Genomic DNA, 10,089 nt, shown 5'->3' on the forward strand with positions numbered 1-10,089 from the left:
CGACTGTAGCCAAGTCTATGTCAATTGCGAAAAAGGCCACCGGAATAGAATTCGAGGAAAATTTTTATTGCATTGCCATAGACAAATCATGCATACAATCAACTAGTGCTTTGTTCTGCGAGGGCAAGAATGAATCATCAATTAATCATCATCAACTGATTCTACAATAAAAAAACATTTCAAGGCAACCGAACCATTCTTCTAAACAGTTATTTCTAAAATTTCGCAGCATTATAAAATTATATCCGAAGTTATAAACAAGCGACTTGAAAAAAATTACAGCGTAGTTCTACGTCAACAATGCGTTCGTGTCTTGGACACAACTTCCAATAATTTTCGATAAAAGTTCATGATCGCACACTTACCGATGCTTATGGTTAGTTTATTCAGGCGCCACCAACTCACGAACTGGTCAAGCATGTTCTGCAAATCCTTACAGTTTCAATAGCCAGATAGATCTTCAAGTTGTCTGCGTAGTGCGGCACACAGACGGGTGCTAGAATAAGCAACACATCTTTGTAGAATATCACGAACAAGGCAATGGTCCTATATTGTTGCCTTGCGGAACTCCCGGACAAACAGCAACAGAAATGAAGTGTGAGTCTGGAGCTCAATACGGAGCATTTTTTCAGAAAGGCATTTCCTCAGCCAGTTAATGAATTCTTCAGAAGCACAAACACGGGATAGTTTTCTCAGCAGGATGCGGTGGTCAATCCGATTGAAAGCGCCTTTTATTAAGTAGTTTTTAGTGGATACAAAACGATGAGAAATCGAGAAACCATGATAAACCATGATAAGACCATGTTGTACTGGTGAGTTATAGCTCTGAATATCAAAGAAGACAACATCGTTCACGATCATCTCAAATAGCTTACATGCAGATGCAGATAAGTTGGTTATTCCGCGATAGTTGGTCACGTTACACTCGTCTCCTTTTTTGAAGACAGGATACACAGAAGAGTGCCTTACCGAAAAACACTGATGCAAAGCATTTTGAAAACAAATCACATGTTTCAAGAACAGAGGACGACTCCTAATCACCAAAGAACAGATGGGATGTCTGTAGTTCCACGTTTGGAATTGACAACATTCTAGAAACTTCTTGGAAACCTACGCGAGTTTTCTGTACACGAAGCAGATATGATTTTTAAAGAGTAGTGTTAATGTTGCGGTATGCATTTCTAGCAATTTATTTGGCCACTAGCTTATTGGTGACAATTTCAAGGATTTCACATTAGGATAACCGGAATGGTCTCCGGATGACCTACAGTTCAGTGTTCAAATCTCATTCAAATGACCGTAGGTGAAGAAATAATAGATTTTGTATTCATTTTTGTGCGTATGACACTAGAAAATCCTGAAAAACATAGATTTATCAATTTCACCCCGAAGTAAAATTTTGAAATTTTCTGCTAAAAATTTTCCAAATTAACGCTCAAGGATTTTTTTCAACAAATTCCATAACGTTTTGTGGCCTTAGCACCAGTACTGATTTCAAAAATAATTAGGTTTAAATCTAACAAAAAAAATCGGAAATATTTACATTTTTCTGAAAATCGTGATTTGCCCCTGGTTTACGGTACTACAAATAACACAACACAAATTAACAAATAATTAGATGCTTTCCAGGCATGGCAATATTATATACACTTCTGTGTTCAGGTATTTTGGTTATTTTTTAAGGTTTATATGAAGTTGTATTTTTCATTTTTTTAATGCACGAATAATAATTATAACACTGTTGACAGCTGGATCCGTAGTACAGAAGCAACGGGGTGTCGTAGAACAAATTCCAATGTATATTTTGAAGGCAGTACCTGAGGCGTTGCATAGTTTTTGAAAATTCGAAAAAAATGCCAAAATGGCGGTCTTTTTTAAAAATAAGTTATTTTACATGAAAAATCGTTGTTTAGAAGCTCAAAAAAATGGAATAAAGGAATATGAAAAACGGTTATGTAACGCTTCAGATAATCCATTTTTACGAAAAATACTTTTAGGATAACATTTCCTAGGGCATAAGTACTCAAAAATGCAAAAAACAAAAATTCGATTTTTTCGATTTTCCAGATCGGGGTCCCCCCTTGATGGAGAAATGGCTGATATGTTTCTCACAATGCTACAAATAATAATAAAAATGCAAAACTGTAGAATGAATATGCCATTAAATAACTTTAAAAATCGTTCTTTCAAAGGTTACGAGAGAGTTAGTTTTGCTATCCTCATTGGACTTTTCAAGGTAAGAGGAAAATGAACTTTGGTGTTTCAAACCTCTATAATAGTAAGAAGAAAATTTAAATTCTATTCTCGCTCTAGCCAGTCAGTCAACAGGCTTCCTCGAGGCTAAAAGGTAATTTTAAAATTTTCTGAGAGAGAAAAGAGAGACAGAGAGACAGAGAGATAGAAGACATGCATACACACTACATACATACAACTCCCTTTTCCAGCGCGTTTAAGTGGAAAGATTGAATAATCAATTTGAACAAACCAAACACCAGGGCTCATTTGTTTCAATGAGTATGCGGGAAACTTGGGAAAACATGGGACGGGCCGCTATCTCTATAATAAAGAGCAAAAAAATGTACCAGGTGTTATTTGTATACTTCTATGCGAGCCCTAGTTAATGAATTAAAGTTTCACATACTATAGTGGAACCAATGTGATAGAAGACACGATAAGTCACCAAATAAAACTTAATTATTGTATACTGATCAGTGTGAAATTCACGCCCAAATCCTTCAACGTTGGGACACCATTTTTGACATCATCGGTCACATAATCGCGCTCGACGGGTTTGGTGTGCAAGTCTCCCAACGAGAACGAGATGCAAACGAATTCTGTAAATATCACCTTCATCGCCGACGGGGCAGTGTTATACACACTGCGTACTGCGGGTGCTGGCTCGTTCTCACACAAAAAACACATCGCAGCTGCTCACTCTCTCACTCTGTTTGTGTTTACGTCAAGAATACGACCATTTACGACCGTTTACGACTGTTCACGACGACCGCGCTTTATTTTTTAGCGATTTTATTTATAGTAAGAATTATTTGGCCAATTCATAATTTGAGATATTGGGAATAACCCGTTTACATGGCATGAAGCGGGAAATAATTTCTAATTGACATAAGCTCTAGCAATTCAATGAAATAAACCACAGATAATTAATAATTTATGATATATTGTCAAATAACAAATTCAAATTTAAATAATGGTAATAATTTGAAAATATCTTCAAGTTCATGTCAATATCATTCTTCCCTCCCGAGAATACCCCCAGTGGAAGCGGAAACAAGGCAGTAATAAAGTCTGTAAAGCTCAAATATGCTCTTCCACGCCCGTTAATCATACAATCGTTGCACGAAGGAACCAATTCAGTATGACTTCATTGATCGTGACATATCATATATCGGGAATGGCTTTTTTCTCACTGCCACCAGCAACAGCGTAAGCCAACAAAACTAGCAAAAAGGGCGAAACTTCATGAAAGAATTATTGCCCCGTTCCGTAGCTAAGGAATTCTGCCACTAACCAAGCGTTGCCACCCTCCGCGAACAACCAATCGTCGCGTGCAGACGATACTTTTGTAGGACATACTTTGCTTACAGATTGGCTTATTTTATTCATGAGTATGTGTATTGATTTATTGAATCAAAACAAACTTTGACAGAGCGAACGGATCTTCTCCAGCTTATTTATGAGATGTTGCTCAGACCCGACTGGCACAAATGAACTTGGCGTGCTTGCTCAATAATGGATGTAATTAGCCGGCTACATATATCAGCAGAATCCAACGTGTTGGATTCCGGGGAGAATTAAAATGAATGTTAGACAAGCGAACCGAATCGAGTGATGTTTAGAAAATTAAAATACTTCTTAGGTTCACGTTCTCAGTCGCAATGGTGACGGCTCCTCCGTTGCGTGTCACGCGTTCCCTATAGATTAACAGGAAGCGTGTGGTGGAGGTCACATTTTCCCACTGCTGGAACGAAGCCTGAGTCAACAAAGTTTGTAATTGGAGTGATTTGAAAAATAGTATCATGGGCCATGTTATTGCAAAGTGGAGAATAATTGCTCCCCAGCAGCAACCACGGGAAAAATATATACAACAGCCAAAAAAACCTGAAGGCGAGAAAAGATGTTACGAAGAAATAACACAGCTCTCACCTCGACTGCATGGCGGGCTTAATTTTGTTACCCATGAGAGGTATGATGATTTATTGCGCTGTTCTTCGCATATTTTCTGTTGGTGCGCTCCACCCGCCCTTAGGTGTCGATGGCAGGGGATGGGCGGGGACGAATGGAATCCACCCACGCTATTCGCGTATGTAGGATATGTGAAAAAAACGTGTACATGCCACTTGATTTATATCGGATCTCAATACGCCGCATTGTCGGAAGTTCACGAGTGTGTTACGTACATTGTGGGAAGAAAAACTATTGGGTTTATCCTTTCACTAAGTTATGTCTGTCACATTAGATGGCGCTTCAGAAGGTAATAGAACATTATATTATTTATTAATTTCCTCTTTAGTTGTGGGATTTCGTAAACTATATTGCTAATTTGTATTGAAGGTTGACCACCAAAAATTCCGGATATACGAGAGACGCTGCAAATTATTTATTTTTTGAGTGAACATTTTCAAAATATTAATGAGTTACGTTGAGAGTGTATAGGATTACAGAGCCATTTGTTATCCAGATAAGTTAGGTAACAAGAGAGCCTATCTCGTGAAACACATATATAAAACTTTGTTTCGCCTCGGAGGCATACTTTTCGATTGTTATCGAGTACTATGCCGGTAGTACAGGGTCTTTCAGATTAACCACTCACGCAACAAATTTTGATAGCTTCTACAAAAGTGAACCGATTTTAATTTTTAAAAAACGAAAATAAATCTCATTTTGGGACATTCTTGATGTGACCACCCCTTTTTTCAATAATGCGTTTTGATCGGTGAACAAAATTCTTCATGCACAACTCTAACATTACGACTTCGATGCTGTTGAAAATCCGAGTTATTTCTCCTTTAAGTTCCTCCAAATTTTGTGGGGTATTACACTGCAACGGTCCTTCACGTACCTCTAAAGGAAGTAATCGGCGTCGAGAAATGTTGAAATTCTTATTATTAGAGGACAAAGTTTCATTAAGGCTTTGGTTGCTCGAATAATACGATTTCACTCAAATTACACGTTCTTGTAAATTGTACATCTTGACACTAAAAACCATCCGAGCAGACTGAACTAGTAGCCGAATATTATCGTCCGGAAGTGGGGAATGCAGTGTTACCATCGACGGAGCGAAAGCAATTTTTATGAGGAGCTATCCGATTTTTTTGCGTGAGCGTTTAATCTGGAAGATCCTTTACTACATGGGCTGCAAAGACCCGGGATTTTTAATGAAAACAATTCTTTTTTTTCTGGCACAGCAGCATTTATTTCTCAAAATTGTTTCCTTCGAGAGCAATACGCTTGGTGTAGCGATTTCCCAACATTTCGATTCCATTACTGTAGTACAAAACGTCTTCGAAATATGCCTCAGTGCCACTCTGCAGACTGCCTATTGGACTCAGGATTGTGGTAATGGATCCACGTTTCATCCATTGTCATAAAACGTCGAAAGACGTCCACTCGTTTACGCTTCAACAACGCCAAACCGGCTGTTGAATCATCAACGCGCCGCTGTTTTTGGTCGACGGTCAGCAAACGATTTCTGGATTCGTAGCCTCTTTTTACCTTACAGAACGAGGTGCATCTGCGGTGCTTGTACGACCCATTTTAAATTCACTAAACCACCGATAAACTGTTGTTCTTGAAGGAGCAGAAGTGGAATAATATTTCGTCAACCACTGCATTGATTGTTCAGGAGTTTTTCCTATAAAAACAATGTTTGAACGAATGCTCAGGTAGTGACACTCGAACAACTGTAGCTTGTGAACAAATAAACGAAATGTCATGAAACTTCACACATAAGCTAGTGACAGATGAGCCTCTCGAAATGAATCTTGTTCATTCTTAGTGGCGCCATCTGTTGAAAAATTCCGGGACTTTTCAGCCCATGTATTGATAAGTAGGTGAAAAAGATCACAGAAAGGAACGGTACACTATATTACGTACACAATGAATACGATCTTTGGACTCTGTATCCCATGGATTATTTTTGTATCCGATTTGGATTATTGAGATCAAAGCTTGTTTGTGATCCCGCGGGCAAGTTGTTGGCGTCACACCTAACATGCCGAGGGTTCGGGCTCAATTTCCGTTCTGGTCAAGGGAATTTTTCGTCAAAGAAATTTCCTCCGACTTGCACTGTGGTCACGCGTATCTTAGGGCTTGCCGCTTAGAATGCATTCAAGGCATAGGCATAGAAATCTCAACTAAGTACTAATAAAAATGACGTAACTGATACTAACGGGTGTTAAATAAAAAATGAGAATTCACCTTTCAGTAACTCAAATAAAGAGCGTAAAATTTTCTTTCTCCAAGAAAATTGCTCTTTGGGCTCCCTAGAAACAGTAGGCGTGTTTGGTTTTGTTAGTTTGAATTTAGTCAAAGCAAAGATGGCGTCGAAACAGCACGTGCTCCGCGAACGCATTGTTCGGTTCTACGAAACGCATTTCCAGCAAGGAAAAAAGTTCACGGTGGCACATTTTAAGGAAGAAATATCGTATCCTGGTTTCCCTGAACGTAGAGTGGAAGGTCGGAAGTGGTCGTCCGGTGACGATAATGACGAAGCAGAGGAAGACATCGTTAAAGAAGCTGCTTGACAACCAGGACGCAACCAGCCTGCGTGACGCCGGTCGGAAATATGGCTGCTCCCACGTATTGATCCATCGGACCCTCAAGATGGAAGAAATCGTCTGCAGGAAGAAGACGAGGTCGCCGGAGTACACGGAGGAGCCAATTGAGACGGTTAAATCACAGTGTCGGTGGATGACCAAAAAATACCGCGGGACGTCTTTCGTTCTGGACGACGAAAGCTATTTTCCGCTGTCCAAAACACATATTCCAAGAAATGATAATTACTACTCCAGCGACAAGTCATCCACACCGCCTGAAGTGAAATACAAGTTCAAGCATAAGTTTGAAAAAAAGGTTATGTTGTACATCTCCATTTCCGACCGGGGCATTTCAAAGCCTTGGTTTAAGCCGAGCGGTCTGGCAATCAACCAACAAATCTATCGAGAAGAGTGCCTTGATAAAATCCTGCTGCCGTTCCTGAACGAGCATCACGCGGATGGGAAGTACGTCTTCTGGCCGGACAAGGCGTCTTCCCATTACGCCAAGAAGACGCTGGCGTATCTTGAGGAGAAAAAGATACCGTTCGTGCCGAAAGATCGTAACCCAAAAAACTTGCCCCAGTGCCGCCCAATACAGGATTTCTTTGGCTCACTCAGTGCCCTAGTGTATAAAAACAATTGAAGGGCCAAGGACACGAAGCAACTGACTACAAGAATCCGGAATTGTATCCAGAAAATGGACGTAAGTGCCATACAACGTTCTTGTGAGAGCATCGCGACAAAGTTGCGTCGAACAGCAGACCACAGCCCTTACTCAAACATTCACTGACATTTTTTTTGAAGAAAATACATTATGTTATTAATAAAAAATACTGAAATCGATGAAAAAAAATAATTTTTTTTTATATGTGATTGAAAAAATTCTCATTTTTTATTTAACACTTCTTACGCTGAGACGGCGATGTTCCTCTAGGAACTAGGACGTGTGAGAGACTGATTTGGGTGTTCCTCAATTGATGCGCTAGCGGTAGCAATATTCTCGTCACTACGGGCACTTCTTTGTCTCACTGGCACGGGAACATTTTTTACTGTGCCTGTGGATTCAAATTTTTCCACTAGACGCTTTACTGTGCCTGTGGATTCAAATTTTTCCACTAGACGTTCAGTTGTTGATCTGGCAGGACGATTATGACGACTATAAATTGGACGTAGCGCTCTTAAAGTTGAGGCCATTGACTCCGAATTCGGTAGTCAATTTTAAGAATCTCGACTCGTTGTTGGATCGTATATCTTTTTTTATGAAATGGCAAACCTTACTGAAGAGAAATGTCAACAGAGCGGGGAAAAATATGGCGTTGTCTGCTGTCCCTATCGGTCTACTTTTGTAGCGTCCCTATTGAAATACTATAATGGGTATTTGTCAGACAACAGTACCTAAACGTAGCCTTTAACATAACTTTAATAACACTATTGATGAACGAAACTAAAAGTATATTATAAATTCATTTCAATATTTTAATCATGCATTTTTAAATTTATTTTATCAACAGGTGCTACGAAATATAAAAAACACTAACAAAGAATGCTTCGATGCCGCTATTTTTGGAATTATTGATAAAAAATATAAATATAAATAATAAAACTTAAAGGGCTTGAAATTTGCAGCCTACAACAATCCTAAAAAATTGACAAATTTGAATTTCTCTTAATTTGGAGAGGATAATGAAATGGATGAAGCCACTCGGGCTGGATTGAAACCGCGCAGTAAATTATTGGAATATTAGACATGTGTGACTTATACCATCCTAAAAAATAATATATACATGTTTATCAATCATCATGACAATACTTGCATTATCCAACAGAAATCTCAGGTAAACATACAAATTTTGTTATAAATACATAAAATGCATATATTTAATATCATTGATCGTTTGATATCATTAACAAATTATATTCCTTTTCTTCATTAGGAAAACAAACCATATGGGGAAAAACAGACCAAACGTACTACGTTCTGGTGCTATCAACTCCCAGCTTCAGCCACTCCCGGATGATAACCAGAGCGATGCAGCAGGAAGAGGAACGGGGCTGTGGAAAAGTGTTTGACGCTGTGGTCGAGACTGCGTTTACAACTTTCCACTTGTAAACTGGTTGTATAATTGCATCGAAAATCATTGTTATTATTATGTATTATGTTATTATTATTATGTATTTTTAATAATGTATAGTTATTCAATTGTATGTCGAACAAGTTTTTAGGAATGTATTTTAAGTATGTAGAATAGCATTAAATGGAAAACAGCTTTTAAATTTAAAAATAATTGTTAAAAAATATATTGTAATCCTGATAATAATACTTTACAAATGGGCCAACAAATCTACCATTATTGAACCGACGAATAGCTTTCGTTGAGTCGATATTGGTCCAACACGGGACTAACACCTTAGTTTTGCTTGACATGGGGCCTAAAATTTTTTTCCGTACGATGTACCAAATATAAGTAGGGTAGAAAATAACTAGAGAATTGGTAACATGTACTAAAAATTGGTCATATTTACTAATTATTTCTTTTAGTGTACGGTGAGGAGTGTCGTCAGATGTTCACCACGAACGACCCGTGCGAGAAAAAATCTGCATCGAGCGAGCAATTTGGTCCTTTACAGGTCCGTAATAGTTTGTTTTTCCTGCATACGGAGTCAACTTCAACTCTTGACAATTGACTTGACAATGCGTTCCAGCGAAGTTCACGATATTTTTTTTGTTTTCTGCAATTCTTTAGTAAGTTTTCGCAAACTCGTCAAAGGTTGTATTGAACTCGCTTCTTGACAATTTTCATGATCCTCGGAAGCTTGAGACGTTTGATGATGTCGAGAGGAATCACTGTTAATCGATGAAGATCGAGAATCGCTCTAAGGCGATGTGATGGCTTCAACATTTTGATCATAACTAAAAATTACATATGTTTAGAAAACACCTAAATAGGTAAAAGAAATACAGGCAAACCTTTTTTCTGTGCGGGGGATAGGGAGCGCACAAAAAAAAATCGAGCAAAACTTTACCAGTACTCTTGTACAAAATAATGTTGAACGAAAAAATTTCAATAGCCAATTTCAAATGAAGTTGAGCTAACATACGCGCTCACGAAATATTGAACGGATAATTATGGGCATATATTTGGTTGATTTCGTAATCCTCTCGGTTTTCGTTTGATAAACGATAGAAATGTCCCCCAGGAGTGCTTCGGGTACTATGATATGTAATACAATCGTTCGATTGAGATTGCAACTCTGATCTCTATCCCATGATTACACAATTTGGAGATATATACGTGCTGTTCAATGTTGCAAT

Source organism: Toxorhynchites rutilus, chromosome 3 (assembly GCF_029784135.1).
Source record: "Toxorhynchites rutilus septentrionalis strain SRP chromosome 3, ASM2978413v1, whole genome shotgun sequence".
Taxonomy (NCBI): domain Eukaryota; kingdom Metazoa; phylum Arthropoda; class Insecta; order Diptera; family Culicidae; genus Toxorhynchites; species Toxorhynchites rutilus.